Source organism: Diorhabda carinulata, chromosome 2 (assembly GCF_026250575.1).
Source record: "Diorhabda carinulata isolate Delta chromosome 2, icDioCari1.1, whole genome shotgun sequence".
Taxonomy (NCBI): domain Eukaryota; kingdom Metazoa; phylum Arthropoda; class Insecta; order Coleoptera; family Chrysomelidae; genus Diorhabda; species Diorhabda carinulata.
Window position 1 is genome coordinate 24,400,388 of NC_079461.1, and position 22,650 is coordinate 24,423,037.

General features: G+C 31.0%; 1 protein-coding gene across 2 annotated transcripts in view; it reads left to right on the forward strand.

Annotated features, from left to right (window-relative positions):
* The window catches only part of LOC130903759 (glucose transporter type 1), a 555,907-nt gene that overhangs the window by 278,164 nt on the left and 255,093 nt on the right, over positions 1 to 22,650 (forward strand). For both annotated transcript variants that reach the window (XM_057816014.1, XM_057816024.1), the window contains one exon: positions 5,711 to 5,808. The gene's annotated coding sequence lies outside the window, so the exon portion shown is untranslated. The remainder of the gene's footprint in view (positions 1 to 5,710; positions 5,809 to 22,650) is intronic.

The window sequence follows — 22,650 nt, forward strand, 5'->3', positions numbered from 1 at the left end:
TTAGACTGTACACAATATATACAGCATATGTTCCAAGTTTGAAGATACCTTGTTGTTTAGTATTTGTTTAAAAACCATAAATAGTGACCGTTTTCAGTGGATTCGTAATCCATATATATATATATATATATATATATATATATATATATATATATATATATATATATATATATATATATATATATATATATATATATATATGGATTACGAATGTAATGTAATTACGAATATATATATATATATATATATATATATATATATATATATATATATATATATATATATATATATATATATAATTCTCTTTTTCGTGTATTAGATTCCGTTTCAAGAATTATTGAATCTTTATAATTGAATTTGATTGAATTTGTTTTTTTTTGATATTTCATGGTTCATTAATGCGTTCTATTTTTTTATCGTAATGATGACCTCTTAGTCTATTTTCTAAATACTGAGATGTTTGCCCTATATAGACAGCGTCACAATTAGTACAAGGCATTTGATATATAATATTACTTCTTTTGTTTTTTGTTGTTTTAAATTTTAATTTAGTTAAATATTTGGATAATACATTTTTAGGAATGGTTCACATTCATAAGAACGAGAAAGCTATAAATTATAAAAAAAATCTAAATAATTTAAGTAAAATTTATAGCTCTATTTTGTAAATTCAAATAAATTTAATATATTTGAGAAGTGGAAACCAAGAAAAAATTAATTTTTCTTATTGGAAGAGTTGATTTTATCCTTATTTTGTTATTCAAATTTTGATAAAGACTTAAAAAAAAGTCGAAACGTCAAAATTTATCATTATTTTAAAAACTATCAAAAAAGACTAATTTTGAAACAGAAGAGACCTAAAATCAAGAACATTTAGATGCATATATATAATAAATGAAACTGTAGACGTACAAAGTAATGGATGATTTTTCAAGTTTTCATCTGCTACTCTTTTTTGTATGTTCTCTGATGTATCTTTGTGATATTTTGTATTGTAAGCGCATGAGCTTTTTGATTGACTGCTGGATAATCTGCTACAGAATGTCCTCAGAAAGAAGTCACTTTCTCATATCACCAAGACTTGTACTGCTTTCTAAATCATGATTTTGTTCTTCTACTACTGGTTTTTTATAACTGAGTTGTGTTTTCTTGTATATCAGATTTTTCCTTGGAATTACTCATTTTTTGCTTTTATGCATATTTCTGTTGTCACACGCGGGGGATTTTAATGATTGAATAGTTACGATTTTGTTTTTTGTAGAATAATACCAAAACTTGAAAATTCAGTTACAAAATTATCCTATACATTTATATAATGACTCTATTTCTTTTCAAGTATTTTCTACCTCATTTTTTTCAAATTATTGTTATATCAGCATTTACGCATATACCTGATTGAAAATTGAAATACCAGGTCTGGCTATTTATAACGAGACTACTAGAGGACGCCCTTGACGGGTGGGGTGGAAAACGAGTAGTGCATTAGGTATCTAGATATTTTGTCTATGTACGTTCCACAACACATTTCCGTCACTTTTATGGTATTTGTGCAGTAGCGGTTTGAAACGAACTTTTTTTTATCTCGTGCCGAAAACCATGTGTGACGAAAAACAGGAGCAACGTTTCAATCCCAAATTTCTCGTTAAATTGAAAAAAACTCCGATTAAATGCTATAAATTGTTGCAAGAGGCCTATGGGTACAATGCTCTATCTGGTGTGCGTCAACGAGTCTGCTCAGATTTCCTTGAAAGGTAAGAAAAATATCTGCTTTGAAAGAGGCCAGATTTAAGTCGATGGAAGCGGTAAAGCAGAAAACGGCAAAGCTCCTGAAGGTGCTCACCAAAGACTCCCAGCACTGCTTCAATCAATGGAAAAAACGTATGGAAAGTTGTGTGGCGAGGAGAGGGGAGTATATTGAAGGAAAGCATTCGAATTCAGGATAATTTTTATCAAAAACCCTTTTTCTTAACCAGTCTTGTTACTTAATGGCCAGATCTCGTAGCAAATACAATAATAATAAATACAATTTTAAAAATTAATAATCATGACTTTTCAGGTTCAATGAAATTGTTATAAAAGCTTTGCAGCCTTCTACACCAGAAAGATAAGGATTAGTGTAAACTAACATAAATATTCGGACTTACTGTTATTAAGATCTCTTCGGAATCGTTCCAAAATCAGTTCTAAAGTTTAATACTATCATCCTACTTCATTCGGCCAGGATTTCATTATACAATCTTTCATATTTTGGTTTGATCACTACTTTATTTTTTCAGCTTTCTTCATTTCGTAATCAACTACCTACTAAATTTTACAGTGAAATTCTATTAATTGCAATTATATGTTATTTAAATAAATATACCAATTATGAAAACAAATACTATGAAATTATTTCCAAATAAATTCCAAATTAAACAATCAATTGAGTGCACTACTATATTTTAATCAATGGTAATCAAATAGAATGTGAAATACAGAAATATTATTTCGCAATTCTATTGTTTTTTGTTTTTGCATTTTGTACCACTAATTAATTTATTAACTTATTAAAAATGCATAATTTAATCTTTATAATCAACTAATTAGCCAAATAAATGATATTTTTGAGAAGTAGCTTTTGTCTATATGAAAAATTCATTCTGATTTACAAAACATTTAGTAGTTGTAATGGATGAACGAAAACAGTTCAAAAGAGTTAAAAAATGTACTATTGACCATGTTTAACATATTCCCGAACCACCTTTCGTTATTTGAAATTGGGTAAAATTTGTAGTCCAAGCTATTGCCAATTCCTAAATAAAAACAAATATTTATAATTGGATCTGAATTCATTGTTTTCAAAATATTCTCCATGAGGATCGATAAACTTTTGCATGCATTTGAACCATTCAGATTGAGGTATCAGCTGCTTCTACAGGTGTAGAAAAACATTGACCTGGTAAATTATTTTTATCTGCGGGAATAAGAAGAAATCAATTCGATGTTTCGATTGTTCAAAAACGTTTTTGATTGAATTGATTTGTGAAAGCCCGCATTATCGTGATGAGGAATACACTTCTGGTAAAAAAATACTGGCGTATCATCAAAATTGACCGATGTACGTTGCTCCAATGGAACAGTGTCGACGTATCCAGTTATTTCGAAAAAACAGGCGACCATTTGCTTCGTGCGCGACCAACCCTTTTTGAATTTAGCTCGTCTTGAAAGACCGATATAGTCGATAGTTATTTAGCTTTATATGTATAGATCCATAATTCGTCGCCTGTCAGGATCTTTTGATTTCTGTGATAGAATTTTTTCGGCATTTCTTTGCACCAATCGTTTTTTGAGCGATTGAAAATTTATGTAGTATCCAACGCGAGAAAATATTGTTTTCAGCCAAATGTTCATATAATATTGAATGTAAGCGAGTGGAAGTAATGTCCATGTATGCCTCAATCTCACGATAGATCTATCACATGACGATCTTGCAATATCAATTTACGCACAGCATCGCACGTTTTCTGGCATAACACCCATTTTGGACGACCTTCACGAAATTAATTCTGTAGCGAAGTGTTAACAGTAAATAACTCAAATCGCATTCGTATGACAAGACGTTCTTAGCATGTTCACCATTAAAAATGTCAATCTTCATAATGACAATATCACATTTGACACATCCACATTAGTGTTGCAATATCTCAAAACTCAGGGAGCAGCCCTCGTGTAAGTTACTGAATTGTTAAAAATATTTTGGAATCATACCCCGTGTAAGGATTGAGAAAATTGAGAGACATTTTTTTTATTTGAATTTTGGTGAATCTTTTGATTTCACACAAAAATCGCTCTTTAAATATTATTACTATTAATGATATGTACTGAATGAAGGTGCCTAGAATTTACGAAATTATACTTACAGCTTTAAAACACTGCAGCTCGAATAAAAATAGTGATTTTTCGTACACGAACAAATATGTACAGAAATTTGTAAATTATTATCAAAAATATTTCCCTAATTCAAATTCATATTTGAAACTACTGCTCAATACTCATTTTTTCAATATATTCTAGGTTATGCAATGAAATTTGAATCTTTCTATTTTTGTTATAAACGGATTTATTATATTTTAAAACTATAAGCATCATCGCCCACTAGGTGAATATTAACAAAAGTGAGAAACGTTGCAAGAACTGCCAGGAATTTGCTTTCTTGGACTACTGATATGGTGAATAATCACAAATATTTCAATAATTTTCTTAAATAGTTAATCCATAATTCATATTAAGAAATTAACGTAACAATGGAGAAGAAGAAAAAATTAATAGAAATAGCTTTCTCGCCTTCCACTGAACTATTATAGCCTTACCAAAATCTGCATTATTAAGTGCTATTTTGAATACAACTAATTCTTTCAGTAACTCGAAAAAATTGTAATCAGAAGATCTACTTCTCTATCTACTCTTGCTTCTATTTATGTACAGGCGGTAGTAAATTCGGTCAAATAACAGTCGAATTACCATTTAGTGTGGCCACAAAAATTTGGGATGTAATATTTATACGTGTTAACTTGGCCAAATTTTAGCGTTCTATTTTAAATCCAAAAAAACTGAATTAGATATGATAAAAATATTCCAATTCAGTCAGTTAGTCAGATAGGTACATATATACAAACTTATATTTCCAAAAATTTACAAATTAATATAAATATAACCAAATTAGAAACAAGGGACAATAATAAAAGAAATGTGAACTAAAAACTAAGCATTGTAATTTAAAACGACCTTTTTAAAACCGTAGGTCAGGTGATTAATTTGACCAAATTTTCAATCCGTTATCTACCAAGCAATATAGTGTGTTCAACCAATCACTTAAGGCTCTAACGTTATTGATGAATTGAATTCAGTTTTGATGTTTATAAAACACATAATCAAATCTTGTATTTTTCTATTTCAATTCTATTTCTAGTTTTTATGTAGCTTTTACTTTCGAAATATCAAAACAACTATTTAACTCACTGCATATTTGCTTTTTTCAAATAGCTACATTTCCGGATAATGAGTATTGTCTTTGTAATAACCATTATTTAATCACTTTCCACCAAGTATGAGAATAAAACGTACTTAGAAGCGGCCAGATCAAGTGAGTGTGGCGTATGGCGTTCAATAAATCATAACGCAGAGTGGTTTATTTTTATGCAACAAAGCCAGCGTGACTGAAAAAAACTAGTTTCCTCAAAAAATGCATAAGTTTTTTATTAATTTTGCGTCAAAAAGTGTCAGAAAATCGATATATTATTAACCAGTTATCATTTTTCTCACACTAATTGGAAGGAATCTGAAAGCACTGTCTATAGTCTTATTGGTCAAAAAATGTTTTCCGCTTTCTTGGAATCACTTTTTTTGAGTCAATTGTTACGACTGTATTTTTTTCCAAGGGTATAACGGTGTATCAAAGTTTCGTCTAGTGTGACATATCGACAAAATTTACTTGCATTACTTTTAAAAATAACCAAACATTTGTTCAAATAATTGATTGTTGACTGTACTGCATACGGCAAACTATAGATCATGTAATTATAAGAATCATGGCGAAAACTAACAGTATAATCTCTCTGAAAAGTCATTTTCCATCACACCATCATTGTCATTCCTCAGCTTTTATGGTTTGATTCAAAATTCACTATTCCCATTAACGTTTTTTGATTAATGTATTTTCCTTTTGTTACAGACACTCATATACTGTCCCAATACCATCTCTACATTTTGAAACTGGGATTTGAAAAATTTTCCTGTGTAAACTAAACTTCATAATAAAAACATTTTCAGGTAAGTCATTGAAGATAAAGTATGTATAGAGAAAAATTTATATCATAACTACCTATCCCTAAAATGAGTTATAATACTGGAAAATTCCAAGAGAATAGATTTTCATGGAAATATATACGTACCTCATCAACTACAAATTATTGGTCATGTCAATGAGAATTGCTACAGAGGTAAATTCACGTCAAGAATTAAAAGACAGAAATCAGGGTCACTTTCATAACCTCATAGCTGAATACCAACTGTTTGTTAAGATTAATGGATTCTTTAGATATAAGTATGTGTATTCGTGAAAACGAAAGATTTTGAACAACTACCATAAATATAAATTTTCATTTTGTGATTTTTTTAAATTAATACTTAATACGAACATCGGTTCTTACTTAATTTTCAAATCAAAATATTCCGAAAACGGTACACAGTATAGAGTTTTATCAAGAGTACCTTTTTGTTGTAAAATTGAATGATGCTTAAGTTCACTGGAAATTTTTTTAATAAATCTAATATTGAAAAAGATTTGTTCAAAACTACTTCCAAAACATATTCATATAAAATTTCAAAACAATGTTGCCAGTAGTTTCGGTAAAATCGTGATCTAAAGTATTTGAATCTAAAGTACTGAACGAAAAAAGAATTTACGTTAAATTAAAAATTTATTGATTTAATTATTTTTTGCTATGGCTTATATCGATAATTATATTTTAATAAGTTTTCTATCATCATTTGTCCTGCTCTGACTAAATTACCCAACTGTTCGTGAATATTTCTTCTCTTTCGTTTGATCTATCATAATTCTCAAAATCACATTCAGTATGCTTCCAGATCAAAATTGATAGAATTGTTCTCAAAATATTCCGATAATTTATCAAAATTGAAGATGTGTTTATAGTAGTTTTAGGCTCAATAACCAGTATTATAATCTGAGTTGAAATTCATTGTGAATGGATTTTTCTTGCTGCAATTTACTGTCAAATAAAGTATTAGAAAAACAGTTTCGTATTTTTCCTTCCTCACGTCAAATCAAACGTATGACCTCCATTTGAGACAATTTACTGACAGGATGTTTTTCTATATTGGTTGATAAATAAACTCTTGAACTACCTCCATTCATCTTAGTATATCACAATTTGTTTTACTTCGAAAATTTACAGTTCACTTCTATCTTTCTATTTTTGGAGTGAATACAAGGGTAAATTTGGTGGGGAGAAAGAAAATGAAGGACAAATCGCTGGATTAAATATTTGTCTATATCTTAATTCATAACTCAATTGGATGTAGAATTTTTATACCTTAGTCAATATTGTATATATTACAAATTAAAATGTTCTCACATGTGAATGATCTTTAAGACTGTTATATTTTCAAGAATTTAATTGGATTCAATTGGAAAATGGAAAAAAATTATCTCTTTCTGCTTGCTTTTACTGTTCTTATTACTGAAGAGTCCAAAAAAATCGACGTATCTCTGTCAGGACAACAAATTACTAAATGAATCTTACAAATTCCAACATATTTCCTTCACCCTATCCCAACATCATGTCCATATCGGAGACATAATCAATTTCAATAAAACACAAGCAATCTCCTAACTTCACTCTTTCAAGTCATAAAAATTTGAGACGCTATTAAATTATTCAACCACGAATAGCCAGAGATTACCTTCAACCTGGAGACATCTTCTTCGTCAACTCATTTCCGATGCTACCTCACCCTATTAGTATATGACGAGTGCCATTAATAACAAAACTATCACCCACTTCTTAATACGAGGGTTGCTATTTAAGTTTTGAGATATTTATGAATGGATATGGCTTTATTGTTTTCCAAAATACTCCCCATTAAGACCAACACACTTTTACATGCGTTATACGAATTGTCGATCCATTTGTTCCATTTCGATTCAGACCTCCAAGACATGTGATTTGTAGGCATTCAGCCGCTTCTTCAGGTGTAAACGGTGACCTCGCAATTTATTTTTGATCTGCTGGAATAACATGCTCTTCCGTTGCCACTACTACTGGACTGATTCAGTCAACAGTGAATATTCTGAGCAAAAATCTAAACCATTTAGGATTAAGTTTATCCGTAACAAAATCCAAAATTATTAAACTTCACAGACCACCACCGAAAATATCTCTCTGTGTTTTTATTGATAACTTCCGCATTCCCGTTTAAAATGGTGGGCCTAACATTCGACTTACTTGGAAACAACATATCCTAGAAATCAAAGGCAAGTACTGTAAATGATCTACTACTGTCACTATCAAAATCCTATCACATTACCATTGAGGAGCTGATGAAAGTAATTTTCTCAAAATATTCAGAGCCTTAATTCGGTCGTAATTAGATTATGGTTGTCACTTATATATTTCTGACCCCAAATCTAGCCTCCATCTTTTAATCTTGGTGCATAATATTTCTTTACGTCTTTGTCAAAATGTTTATCGATCCAGTCCTATAGAAAGCTTTAGCTAGGAAGTTAATAAGCCCCCACTTTAAATTAAGAGATAGCAATTTATCCTTTCTTATGTTGCCTCGATCTCATCTAACATCTTCAACCCTGTCTACCTTCTATTCATAACTAGCACTAAAAATATATACTATATATCAACCATTTCACCAATTAAACACATCCCATTTATTTTATCATAGCTTTTCGACGGCATAGTCCTTTCACAAACAAGCACTTTTTCTATAGTATTGACCTGCCTAAATTCCATCATCCCTTACGAGATACGACAAACCCTCAACACCTAAATAAAAAACCGAAAACGCTTGCAAAGAAATAACAACTAGTAGCATCTAATTTTATATACGGATGCTTGGATGCGGACGTTGCAATATGTACAAACTCACTCGTTTCAATTTCATCTACTAAACAAATATTGTTCAATCTATACTTGATTCCTATCAACCTCACACATCCTAAACAATAACGGTTATTATCATCGAGTTATCTTCCCACATTGACATCGTAAGTAACGGAGTACCAGAACAACAGGCAAAAAGTGCTTCAACTAATACCATCACCAACAATATAAATATCTATGAAGACTTAAAACCTCACTTCAAAAGAAAAGTCAGAATAACGTGACAGCAAAACTTGAATAATTCCTTACGTTCTATACATTACCCTCAACCAAGTAACTTCGCATGTCTCTCCAGACAAGACTTAACCACTATGAGAAATATAAGAATCGGCCACTCAAGACTCATGGGTGGATATTAATGTCTTGCACCGCTAGACCCATTTGCACCAGCTGTAGTTCCAATTCAACAATAAAGCCATTTCGACTGAGGTCACAAATATACTCCCCAAACTAATATAATTATAATCTTACCTGTTACGTGGCCGAAGTAGTCGAAAAATTGAATTGTTAATATAGCGTGCAATAATAAATTTCAGCCCTATTCTCACACAAAACGTTATCTCATATAACAAAGTTCCCATAGAAGAAGTGCAGTTTTCATACTGAATACAATATTTGCACCACCACTTCACCAACACTCACAATTACACTGAAGGTAATTTAAAATCTAATGACTTGACTACCTATTTTATACTAATGTTTTTCCACTAATAAACCTTCTCCCGCGAAAATGAATTCCAGTGGTAAAAACTCCTTAGCGGGACCCTTTGTCCCTATTGAAGCTACTCTTACATCTAGCAACTCCAATGCTCTCAAATTCATGCAACAATTTATTATTCGATCCATATTTCAACAACTTTACATTATTAATATTTATGTCATGATTGTGACTGGAAAAATTTGGTATTTTATCCTTAGGATAATTTGAGGTGTGAAGTATATCAAATTAGCTGTGGTGATTGTGACAGAAAGTATATTGGGCAGACTAACAGATCTGTTATTTTCCAGTTTAAAGAGCTCATTTGAAATATAGACGGACCGGAATATCAGGTATAGCCTATCACAACCATGACATACATATTAATAATGTAAAATTGTTGAAAAATATATCCAATAATAGATTATTGGATGCATTTGAGACCATTGAAATTGTTAGATGTAATAGTACCTTAATAAGAACAAAGGGCTAATTCCTTATAGTCCACTCTATATAGTATAGTTTAGTGTAATTTTCGTGGGAGAAGATTCATTGGTAGGAAAATTTAGCATAAAACAGGTAAGTTAAGACATTAGATTGTAGTTTACCTTCAGTCTCTGAAGTCGATAACTTGGTTATCGAAAAGCGCGTCAAACAGTGTAATTGTGAGTGCCAACGATTCCAGAAAATCCAACTTAGAGAGCAATTTTCACTAAATTAAAGCGGTGGTTGCTGCAGAAATTGAAAATTGCATTGTAAGCTTTCCATTGAAGACGAACCAAAGTTGGTTTTTATATCATTGCTTACGACGAATCTCCGTACGAAAACTTTCAAACAAGCTTGTGGAAAGTTAGTGAAACTTAGTGAACCCTTAAATACCAATAAATACCAAGTCACTGACCTAACATTAAGATGGAAGTAAACCATCATATGCTTCTGTTAAAATGCAGAACTATAACCAACAGTTCAACACGCGAGAGTTTCCAACTCAAATAATCACGACTTGGAAACAAAATATTATTTATTACAATAATTGGTATTTTCTTCGTTATGAAAATGAAACTACTCTCTTGCATAAAAACAACCAGATATTTTCCATTTGATTTGCTTTTTACGCAGGATGGCAATAATGAAAAATAACATGCTGCGTTTGTATCATTGGTAATAAACCGAAAACGTTTCACGTGATCCTATACATGTAATTTTAAATCATACTATGTTTGTTTTTACACATAATAATAAGAAGTTAATAATATTATATATGAAGAAATCCTATAGCTTTTAGTTCCCTCTATTCTATCATTACCTTACCAGGTATCGGATGAGAGTTTCAGTGCCAATTTCTGTAGCAATCTAATCCTTTCTTAATTCATTCCATCTAGAGTTTTTATTCTACACTTCATATCATCCTTATTTGGTTTTTTACCTTTGTTCTTGGTCTATGTTGTTATGTTGATTCAATGATCTATAACCAGTTTTTAACTGTTCAATTCTACATTTATTTCACTTTCTTCCAGATATTCTTGTTAGGTGTTTCATCTGAATTGTGTTCATCTTGTCTTCATCCATCTTTCTCAATATATTTGTATTTGCACATATTATTATTGCTATTATTATATTATGTATTTCTCTTTCCGTATTCTGTCAATATTCTTTCTAGTTATATGTTGCTTCACTTTACTGCAATTGTCGTTTCATCTTTCTGTTTTCGCACATTAGTGTTAACAATATTTACTTTTATTGTCATACTTTCCTTTTCTTTAGTTCAAATGTTCACTTTTTCATCTTTTGATGACTGATTTTTTTCCAATACCAAGTAATCTACATATATTAGTGTACGGTTTGAAACTTTTGTAGGTAATTATCATATTTTTATGCTGCGTTTGTATTTAATTCATACTGATAGTGGACTTGAATTATGTTCTGTTTTATATTTGTTTGTAGGTGCATATGATTTATTAAACGACCTTAAGTCAACAAAATATGAGGTCTAAATAATACAGTGCTGGTTTATCAATAACATGAAACGTTCTAAGATGAGCTGACAGAGTAAATGAGTGTAGCAGGATAAACAATGATATACAGCTGTTTGATTCAAATATTGTTATTGGATCTATAAGCGTTTTTCAGATGTTGGTTTCAGTATTTTTCATAATAAACATATTAAAAAATTGACCTGGTATCTTTCAATTCTATTGATACAGAGAAATTGAAAGGAAGTTTTAACAGAGTGAGTTTTACTATTGGATTATAAATCCAACAATGCATTGAAAGAATTGTTGAGTATTTCTACGGATAAAATATCAAATTTGGAAAAGAGTGATATTTATTAAATTAGCTGTAGTGATTATGACGGGAAGTATATTATAGATTATTTACAATATGAACGGACCGAAAAATCGAGTGATGCCGATCATACCGCAAATCATGATAATAAATGTATTCAATAATAAATCTTTGGATGCTTTTGAAAGCATTGGAATTGCCAAGCATAAGAACAGCTGAAATAGGGACATAGGGCCTATTCCTTACAGCCCTCTTTATAGTGATTAAAGGATAAATGTGAAGATCTCCGACAAGAAGGTTTTTCAGCTGGAATTATTTTTCGCAAAAAGAGGTTTATTGGTAGGAAAATTAAGTATAAAACAGTTAAGTCGAGTTAATAGGTTTTAGTTTACCTTCAGTCTCTGAAGACGGTTGTTATCGCCACGCGATTCAGACAATGTAATTGTGAGTGTTAGTGTAGTTGTAGTGTAAACTGTGTGTTCAGTATCTTATCAACCTAATGTTCCATTTATCTTCACCTATAAATGCGAAGAGCATTTGTTGACTGTCATATACAGGCGTATAGAAGTTGCAATGGAATGGATGTATAACAAATGTAAACTTATGTTCGTTATATTCTTTGATACGCACTCTATTGTTTTATTGCTTAGTATATTATTGAGCAAATTTAATGTTTTTAAACCTGGAGAACAGACTTATAAGATGTACCCATGAATTTTTGTAAAGTTATCGCGTGTGCTTGAAAATTAATCTTCTTGGATGATTTAAGTGTATCTTAGGTGAGAGGAAAGTTTTTAAAACTCGGATCTCCTTAATTTCAAGTATAAATCGTTTAGACAATGAAATTAAGCTGCAAATATTTCAAGAAACTAATCTGGAGTTAATAATTCCATTTTTTTTGTAATGATTTATGAGAGCTACGTGATCTGGTGATTATATTTTTAATTAATTTTAATATTGTAAATAATTTCTTGGAGATTAATGTCGTCTCATTAATAACACGTGAATCCTAAGTTCACTACTTGTTTAGAAGGTTTCTTATCAAACAATTATTTTACAAAGACTGAAAAGTTTTAGGTAAGTTTTTGGTAATCCGATATAAAATAACTAGTTTCTTGATTTTTATAATATGCATCTTAAAAGAAACTACTATATAAACCAATGGAATAACATCACTCTATTTAAAAAATTCTAATATGTAAAATAATTAGATGTATTTTTAGTTAAAAGTCAAGAAGTATTACGTATTAATAATAAGTTTCAGAGTATATCATTTGAGATCAGCATCACTAATTTGAGAGAATTTCTGCGTTGGTCCAAATAGTAACGAGTTAGCTTGTAAGTTTAAAGCACATGTAAACAAACTAATGAACTCTTGTGAGCGTAACTTGCGACACACTGAAAAGGAACTTAGCACATTGAGTATAATAATCATTAGATTTAATTTACAACGAATTCGCAACTGTAATTAGCTTACAGGGACTTCATACTATTTAACGGTTATAGTTAATACCGAATTGAATGAATAGTCCAAACTACATGCAATTTCAGGTAGCAAGTAGCTATATACTTGAATAAGTATAATTAAAGCAGTGGCGTGTTAAGCAGAACTAGATATTATGTAAATTGGATTTAGTTACAGATTTAGTCACAGATTAATAAAATAATGAATATGAACATCCTGCATGAGTTTAATGAAATGAAACAATAGTTTCGTTGTCTACTATTATTTGTTGTTGACATCTTATGAAAGAAAAGTTTGAGTAACTTCAATTTGATTGGAAGCTTCAAAAATTTATTTGTTGTTTGTGCTAATAACAATTGGATATTTTTCATAATATCTATTGATAAAAATAACATATCAAAATATCATTGAAGATGCACTTGTACATTAAAGTATTTTCTCAATATTTAATCACCAAATAACCATAACCACCATAACATATCAATTAATTCTTCTCCTTCTTTTTCTATAAAAATCATCATTTTATAGTGTCAGAACATCCATTTTTCCAGTCTTTGCTCTAATTTATTCCTAATTCATTTATCGGATTTTCCCCTTTATTTTTCTTTCTACCCTTCTAGGTAAGTTTTCGTGAGTCGTCCTTTTCTTTTTTTACTATGTCTTTTTGCTTCTATAACTTGATTCATATGTCGTATTGTTTTTCCCGTCATTCCTTCTTTCTGTGCTACTTGTTGAAGCTAAGTTTTCCTGGGTCTTCCTTTACTTTTTTTAATATGTCTTTTTGCTTTCGTCACTTTTCTTACTAGACTTTGTGGTGTTTCTGTGGTCTGTGGTCTTTCTGTGACCGTACTGCTTAAAACATCGTCCAACTACGTGTATTTTGTTCAGTTCTGTTTGTACTTTTCTACTTCTTTTCTTATACTGTTCATCCTTATTCTTCAGGTTATTTTCCTCAGTTTTTTATCTTTCCTGATGTGATTCTACTTTCTGTTTTTTGTTCATCACCTGAGTTTCACTACCATACATTAAGGTGGATATCGTTACCTAGTTGTGTACTTTCATTTTTATTTTTTTTTCCAGATCTTATTTAGAGCATAGTTTGTCCTTTCCTCCATTTGAATATTGAGTTTATCTCTTTTCCCGAGTTTTCTATTATCATTATCCCAGTGTCTACTCTTCCATTTCCTATTTTCTTTAATGTATTTACCACTATCATTAAATCGTCTGCATATCATAATTCGTCTATTTTTAGTTTCCTGTAGCTAATTATTTTCCACAGCTTCCCCTCTATTTCTTCATCACTGTTTTTCGTCATCTTCGTCTCAGTAATTCTCATGTATGGTTGCAAACCGACCGAGGATAAGCATATTGCTCTGTAGTTTTAACACACATCTACTCTTTTGTAAAGAGGTATCAATTGATTATCTTCTGCATTATTACTTGCAGTAATTTTTTTCTATTAAAACAATGCCATAACTTTTACATAAAGAAAATCAATCTTACTGTCGAAAGTCTCAGCCTTTATCAATCTCAGAGAATCTCAAGCTCATTACAAACGAAAATTTATTGATTGGAAAATGGTTCAATATCATAAGGAGGGTAAAAGGTGGATAATTATAATCATAGATTTCGGATATCCACGTAGGTAGTAAAGCGCTGAATTTGGTAGTCCTTAAACATTCTTAAGAACCTAGACGTGTATAATATAGTTAGTCGTTTATACATGTCTATAAACCAGCAAAAAGGATCCTTGAATTGAAAGAATACTGGGAAACTATGACCAGACGAGATAGAAATTTCTCATGATTAGAAGAGTTTATATAAGAACCTTATCACCTGAAAAGATACTACAAATAGTTCAGCTAGTGGGAAATACTGCAGATTCTCTGTGTTTAAAAAGGAAAATGTCTCTTCACATAAATATTTCATGGGTGGCGCCACGGAATCTCAGAGATAGTAACTGTGCCGTTAGCTTAACAACTGTGTCTTCCCCTCCAATTTCACATATCTTCTTTGCTGCCACCGTTGCTTCAAATTTTTGTTTCCAATAATCTAACAATACACGATTTTCGTACTCCATACTATTTATTATATAAACGTAATGCGTCGCCAACAAATGAATAAAAAATGATTTAAAGAAATAAAGACCTGAGTTTTTGTACATGCAGGCGCTTATACCCAGATACAATACATGAGATGGGGACTCACTAAGCGCAAAATGGTGGAGGCGACAAGTGCGCAGGTAAGACAGGTATCGATTTTAGTGAATTGTGAATCTATTTGACCACGTCTACCGTCTTAAAATCTGAAAATATAATATTATTAATATCAGAAAATAGCAATGGCAGACTATTATCGTGTGGATAAGATTAAGGCAGAGAATTCTGAAAATGCAAAAAAAATAAAATTTCGAAAGTAATTTATCAAATCTGCCATCAATATATTTCATTCCTTAAACACTTAAGAACTTATATTTATCACGGCAGACGTCTACATGGTGGATACAGATCGATAGATATTTATTGTCCGGTCGGGTAGATATGTATTACGTTCGCTGTTTTACATTAATATACTTATCACTTATGATTTACTTATCACTGTGTAATAGAAAGTTTTTAGTGATATTTTACTACGAAAAATCATAAATATTGAGGAATCCCGCTGATAATAAAAAATAATTCACATAATTATTTTAGTTTTCTCTTTTTATGAAATCAAGACAAAATTTAAAAGCATTGGAAAAAAACATATGTAGTAAGTAATTCGTCTTCATCATCCATCGAATCGGATTTTGTAAAAATAAAACGTAAATTGTAAAATCATTGGCCAACCTAAATAGAATGAGTCAGTTGTGAGACTCCAGTAAGTGTTCTCGCAGCATCTGCATTGATGGTCTGCTCTAAAGTGAGATCAATAGGCTGCCTTGAAAATGGTTTACTGGCACGCTTGTTTCAAAAAAATAAATTTGTTATTTGGTAAAATGTCAAGGTATAAGTTGAAGTCGCTAACACGAATGCTCCTGCTTATTTGTAAATAATAATAAACAAGTTTCATCTAAATAATAGAAATTTGATGTTCGTAAATAGCAGATAAAGATTTCATTGTGAATAAAATATAAATTTTCTTTGATATCTTCAAAAAATTGATTATTTTTAGATGTATTTGTAGTCCGAAAACCAATATGGTTGTTAATCTTTTACAGCGGTTGAAATGCTTAACCTCAATGAAACTTGAAACGGACGAACTAGGAAGCCTTTCACAGTATTTTATGGCAATCGGAAAAGTCATAAATGATTGCGATTTAATATCTGTCGTGATTGACTAAGAATTGCTTGCTAGTGGGTCCATTTGAAGTTTCATTGAGGATAAGCATTTCAACCGCTGTAATTACACACAATAGTGGCTTTAGGACTACAAATAATGCATTCCAGATCTTTTCTAACTTTTAAAAATATTCAATTTCTTCAAGATTTCACATTATTTACAAAAACTTGTTTATTATTATTTACAACTAAGCAGAAGCATTCGTGTTGGTGACTTTAACTTATACCTTGACATTTTATCAAAAATGTCAAAATCGTTAAACATCAATTACAATGTAACCAAAATTTCTACAACTCACACTGGTTTAAAGCAGTATTTCCAAAAAGGATTTTTTAGAATCACGCGTACCAGTAAACCATTCTCAAGGCAGTCTATTGATCTGACTTTAGAGCAGACCATCAGTGCTGATGCTACGAGAACACTTACTGGGAACTCACATCTGACTTATTCCATTTCAGCTCGCCAACGGTTTTAAAACTTACGTTTTATTTTTACAAAATCCGATTCTAAGGACGACGAAGACGAATTAATATGTAAATTATTTTTTGTTATCAGCGGGATTCCTTAATATTTATGATTTTTCGTAATACATCTACATTTTTATAATTTAGCTTATGCAGTTCAGTATATAGATCACTAAAAAGTATTAATTTCTATAAACATAGTGATAAAGTAAATCATAAGTGATTTATATTAATATAAAACAGCGAACGTCATACAAATCCACCCGACCGGACAATAACTAATATTTTATTATCTATTGATCTATATCCACCATGTAGACGTCTGCCGTGAAAAATAAGGATAAGGAATAAAATATATCAGCGGCAGATTTGGTAAATTACTTTAAAAATTTTATTTTTTTTTTTTTGGCATTTTCAGAATAGTCTGCCTTAATCTTATCCAAGCGATAATAGTCTGCATTGTTATTCTATTGTTATCTATTTATAATAGTATATTTTCAGATCCTAAAAGGACAGATGTGGTAAAATAGATTCACAATTCACCTGTCTCACCTGCGAATTTGTCGCGTCCACCATTTTGGGCTTAGTGAGTTCCCATCTCATATATGGTATGTGTAAGGGCCTCACAAAAACTTAGGTCTGGTAAACTACATATAGGTAGCCGCCCACTAGCTCTTAGACTAGTAGATTGTACTCATTAGTCATTCTATAAATCTAACATTATTTTACACGTTTGTTTTTGAAGAAAAAATGCAACTCAACGACCCACCGTTTACCTAGAGATAGTCCCCAGAATAAATAACTGCATTAACTAGTGTGGCAAAAATAGTGTTAATTACAATAATTGGACCTACTTATTATAATTGTTAACCATTTTATTCTCATTATATTGGTATTTGAATGTACTAGAATCAAACTCTCAACTAATTTAAGATATATCTAAACTAATTACACTCTTGCGATAAAATAACCACATAATTTTTAATTCAACGTGTTTTTTTTCCATTCTCATATTTTCGAGCATTAACCTGCAATAAATTCAAATAACTAATATGTATTCCAGTCCAAATATCTTTTATTCTCGATTATTTCATATTTACAATCTATACAAAATAAAAGTACGTTGAATAGCTTGTGCTTGCAATGGAATAGAAATATTGAATTTGGTCGAACTATACGAGTATCTCTTACGTACAAATTCGAGCAGCTTATTTCAGTTACAAAAATTTATCGATAACCAAATACCCAAACAGTTCACTATAGGACCACACTATGGTAGTGACATCATTACAACCCTTTAATGTAAATTTATCTATGTTCGCGTACAGGGAGGGAATGTCAAATCTCAAGTGAATTGAAGTTGCACTGTAACTAGATAGAATATAATACTTTGAATATTCATGACGATGTTTATATATTAATTTACTTAATTGAATCTGTAGGATCAATATTAATAATAAATGCTGCCTTTGATGAGGGCTATTATTTGTGTAAACCAGCTTAGGACGGATGTGTATTATAAATACCGTTATTCAACTTCCAAATTAAAATATAACGAAGCATTTAAGTAAATAATATACTTGATGCTTAGAATTATACTCATTGTGTTCCTGGAATAAACTGTATAGGTAATGTTCAATATTTTGAGATAGTGGAAAACTACAAGATTTTATTTATGCTCAAAGTAATTACCAGCTCCATCACTTTTGAAACTAGGCTTCTAGGCTTTCACAATCTAAAAGCTCGAAGCTAATGATCTTTTAGAAACAATTGGAGAAATGCTTCATCTATCTTTTCATTAGTAGAGACACATCTACTACGTGAATGTTTTATTAAGTTGAATAATATTGCCATATATTGTAAATTGGCGAATAATGTGGATTTTCAATTATTTTTACATTAATTTCAAGTAAAAGTAAAAATTCAATTGTCTGCTGTGCACTATGCATACAGATTGCTCTTCATCATGTAAAAGAACAGGGCCTACCAGCACAGCCAGCGATGGCCTACCAGCACAGCCAGCGATACCCTTCATCTTTCATATATCAGCAAAACACAGTTCCTTGAACAGGACTTTACAACGATTCAAGACTTTGTTGTTTACTTAAGCCGAGCTCAAAATAATAGTAGATCATAGCGCGTATGTGTTGTTTTAACAAATTCTCATTTGATTTAGACGACTCAACTCCAGTCAAAGCTTACTTCTTGTGTATGACGTTATTTAAAATGAAGTGCTGCAAATTCTATTTTCGTGACATTACACAATATAGAGAATGTCCCTCGTATTTGTCTACTTTGTTTTTTCTAATGAGAACAAATTTCTTGGATATATTTGATGTAATGTAAATATATAAACATCATAGATAAAAAACTACTTTAAAACATCTTCAAACAAATGGAAATGAAAATAATACTTACCTTTCCAGGTAATTTTATACATTCTTTAAAAAATGAGCAGTGTGTCAATCAAGTCGCCTTTCGGTATATATATTAATTCCACTCGCATATATTCAATATTGCGACATTTAGCTGTCAAAACTATTTGTTCGCATAATTTAACAATCTTTAAAAAACTTGTGTTGATTGGTGCCGAAAAAATTCAATTACGCTGCTTCAAAAGAGGTCTATAAGATCGTGAAAGGCGATGAATCATGGATCAATGCATATGAACCCGAAATTAAATAAAATCGACTGCATGGGTCTTTTAAGACGAGCCAAATCCAATAAAATTTGTTCGCACACGGAACAAATGATCACCTGGTTTTTCGGAATAACTGGACACGTTGCCCCCGTTCCATTAGAGCAACGAAGAACGATCAATTATGAATGGTAGCTTGGAAGAATTCGAAAAAATCAGGGAAACCAATCGCAGAACACGAATCATTTTGCACCATGATAATGCGAGGTCTTACACGTCAGTTCAAATAAAAACGTTTTTGATCTGTCAAAACATCGAAGTCATTTCTCACCTAATAATTTCTGTTTCCGTAGATCAAGAATAAATTGCGAGGTCAACGTTTTTCTACACCTGAACAAGCGGTTGATGCGTTCAAATCACATGATTTGAAGGTACCTCAATCGGAATGGAAAAATGTTCTTAATGGAGAATATTTTGAGAATCAATAAAGCCATATCCAGTTAGGAATATTTGTTTTTATTTGTCTATATCAAGACTTAAGTAGTAGCAGGTTGAAACGTCAAATTTTTCATGGAAACTTCCTTTAATAACTTGTTAATATTTACTAATTGCTATGGGTAGAAAATGCACTATAGTCTCTCGCGCCGAGAGTGTGATGACTTTTTTACTTGTTTCTCTTCTCCATATTGTGAACAAGGTACTTTGACATTATTTTAAATGACGTGAGTAACAATTACGAAAAAGTTATCTATTGCTTGACGATCGGTAGTAAGTCAACTCAACGACGGGTCTTAATTACTTAATATACACCTTATATTCATCAAGTTCCAACCACAAACATGCAATAACATAATTTTTTATTTCAAACTAACAATGATTTATTTTTTTTAAGAATGCTCGAAGTTTAGGACACTCGAAACTATCTGTTTTTCTCTGAAAAAGGTGGACTTCAGCATGGAATATTCATACCATAAGTTTGATGAAGAATATTCAAAAATCATTGTTTTAATGAAATTTTATGCTTCAACCACGACCTTTTCTGCACATTATTATCGTACGTGATCCATTATACATAGCCCATCATGATTAGTTCTATATCTATAGCTTTCGTTTTATGTTCATCGTTCAGTTACGCAACGATGTCGCGAGATGGAATATGTGCACTACCTCGATATTTTGATAAATTTTCAGCGGTTAACTGACAAGAACGAAGTTCATCCTTGAGATCGAAGCTTTTACAACGGAATAGAGTCAATAATTCTGACATTAGCGTTCATGAAGCCCTCATTATTGTAATTATTGCACATCGATGTACCTGCACTGCAGAAATTTTTGAAAGTACTTCTTTATGAGCAAACGCATAAAGTTATATTTTCCAGTAAAATATTATGTATACTCTCAGTTAGTGAACATTCTTTAGAAATGTTTTATCGAATACATATTTCTAGATATGTGCAACTTATATTGTTACTCTATAATTTATTTATCATCAAACTGGTAAAATTTACTTGAAGCTCTCAATCCAGTCTTTCAATGTGAAAAAATTGATATATTCTAGTTCAGGTGACTCCAATAAAATAATAGATTTGCTCTTTCTTCATACTCTTCTCTGTCAATCAATGGCTTATTTTTTTAAAATAATTTTTCCAAAATTTCTCTCCAAATCACTAAGGAAAAGAAATAAATGAAACGGAAGCAGGATATGAGGTCGACGATCGTTTAATAACGGAACTGAATGAGAGTGGAATAAAAAGGTCCTGATTGGTACGATAACGTTTCCAAATGCTTGTAAATTTTCAACAGTTCAACATATGTATTCAATCCCGTAGAGAAAATACATGGTCCTTCATGACGAGCTGAATCGATATGTATATGGGAAAATACTGCGAGTAGTGTTCTGAAAATTTGCTTGCATGGGTTTTTCGAAATGCTCGTTGCAGCTAAAATAATTTAAGTTTTCTGGAACTTCCGTTTATACCGTTACTTTAAACAAAATACTATAGTTTTTATTAAATTTCTGAAATCTACGCAAAATTTATCATCGTATACCTAAATTCCACCATTTTTTAATTATTTCACATTTTCGAATTTCGACACATGCAGCCGTCCACAAAAAAAAATTATATTTCTAAGTTTAAGTGAGTCTAATATTTTTGGGATTTCGACAAATAACAATTACAGCTTTCAAAATCTGTGAAAACCTTGACAATTTATATAGGGTTCAGAAAATGGTGTCGAATTTCGCTATCTAAAAACTTCGAAAACTTAATTTTTTCAAAGGCAACCCCCATTTTTCTCTTCACCATTGGATTCTACGCTTTAAATTAATGGGAATTTTTTAGTAAATTCATATATCTCAAATTAATTAATTTTGTAGAAACTTGAAAAAACTGAAATCTTCATTGATTTTAATTGTCGGATGTCTGGAGCGACCAAAAAAAAACAAAAGCTAACATATCGAAATAATGAAAAAAGCTTAAGCGTTGCAAAAGTGTTCATCATGTCCCGTTTAGGTCAGCTTATGTTTTTTTTTTTGGTCTCAACATACAAGCGACAATTAAAAACCATGAGGATTTCAGTTTTTTCAAGTTTCTACAAAAACCGTTCATTTGAGATATATGGATTTACTAACGAAGTCCTCTTAATTTAAAGTGTAGAATTCAATGGTAAAGAGAAAAATGGGGGTTGCCATTTGAAAAAATTAAGTTTTCGAAGTTCTTATACATACAAAAAACAATTGATAAACACTTAAATGCCTTGGGCTAGTTAAGAAGCTCGATATTTGGGTACCTCACGAATTGAAAGAAATTCATTTAACACAAAAAATCAACATTTGCGATATACCCCTTAAACGAAATGAAACCGACCCTTTCTTGAAAAGAATCATCACTGGTGGTGATGAAAAATGGGTCCTGTACAGTAACATAGTTCGAAGACAAAAAGGAAGACAAAAAGGACCAGCACAAACAACAAGTTAAAAAACAACAAAAAAACTCATGCTGTCAGTTTGAGCTTCTTCCAGGAACCTAACAATTATGATGTTTACTGTAAGCACTTAATGAAACTAAAACCCCATACAGCACTGATCTGGCACCACCTGA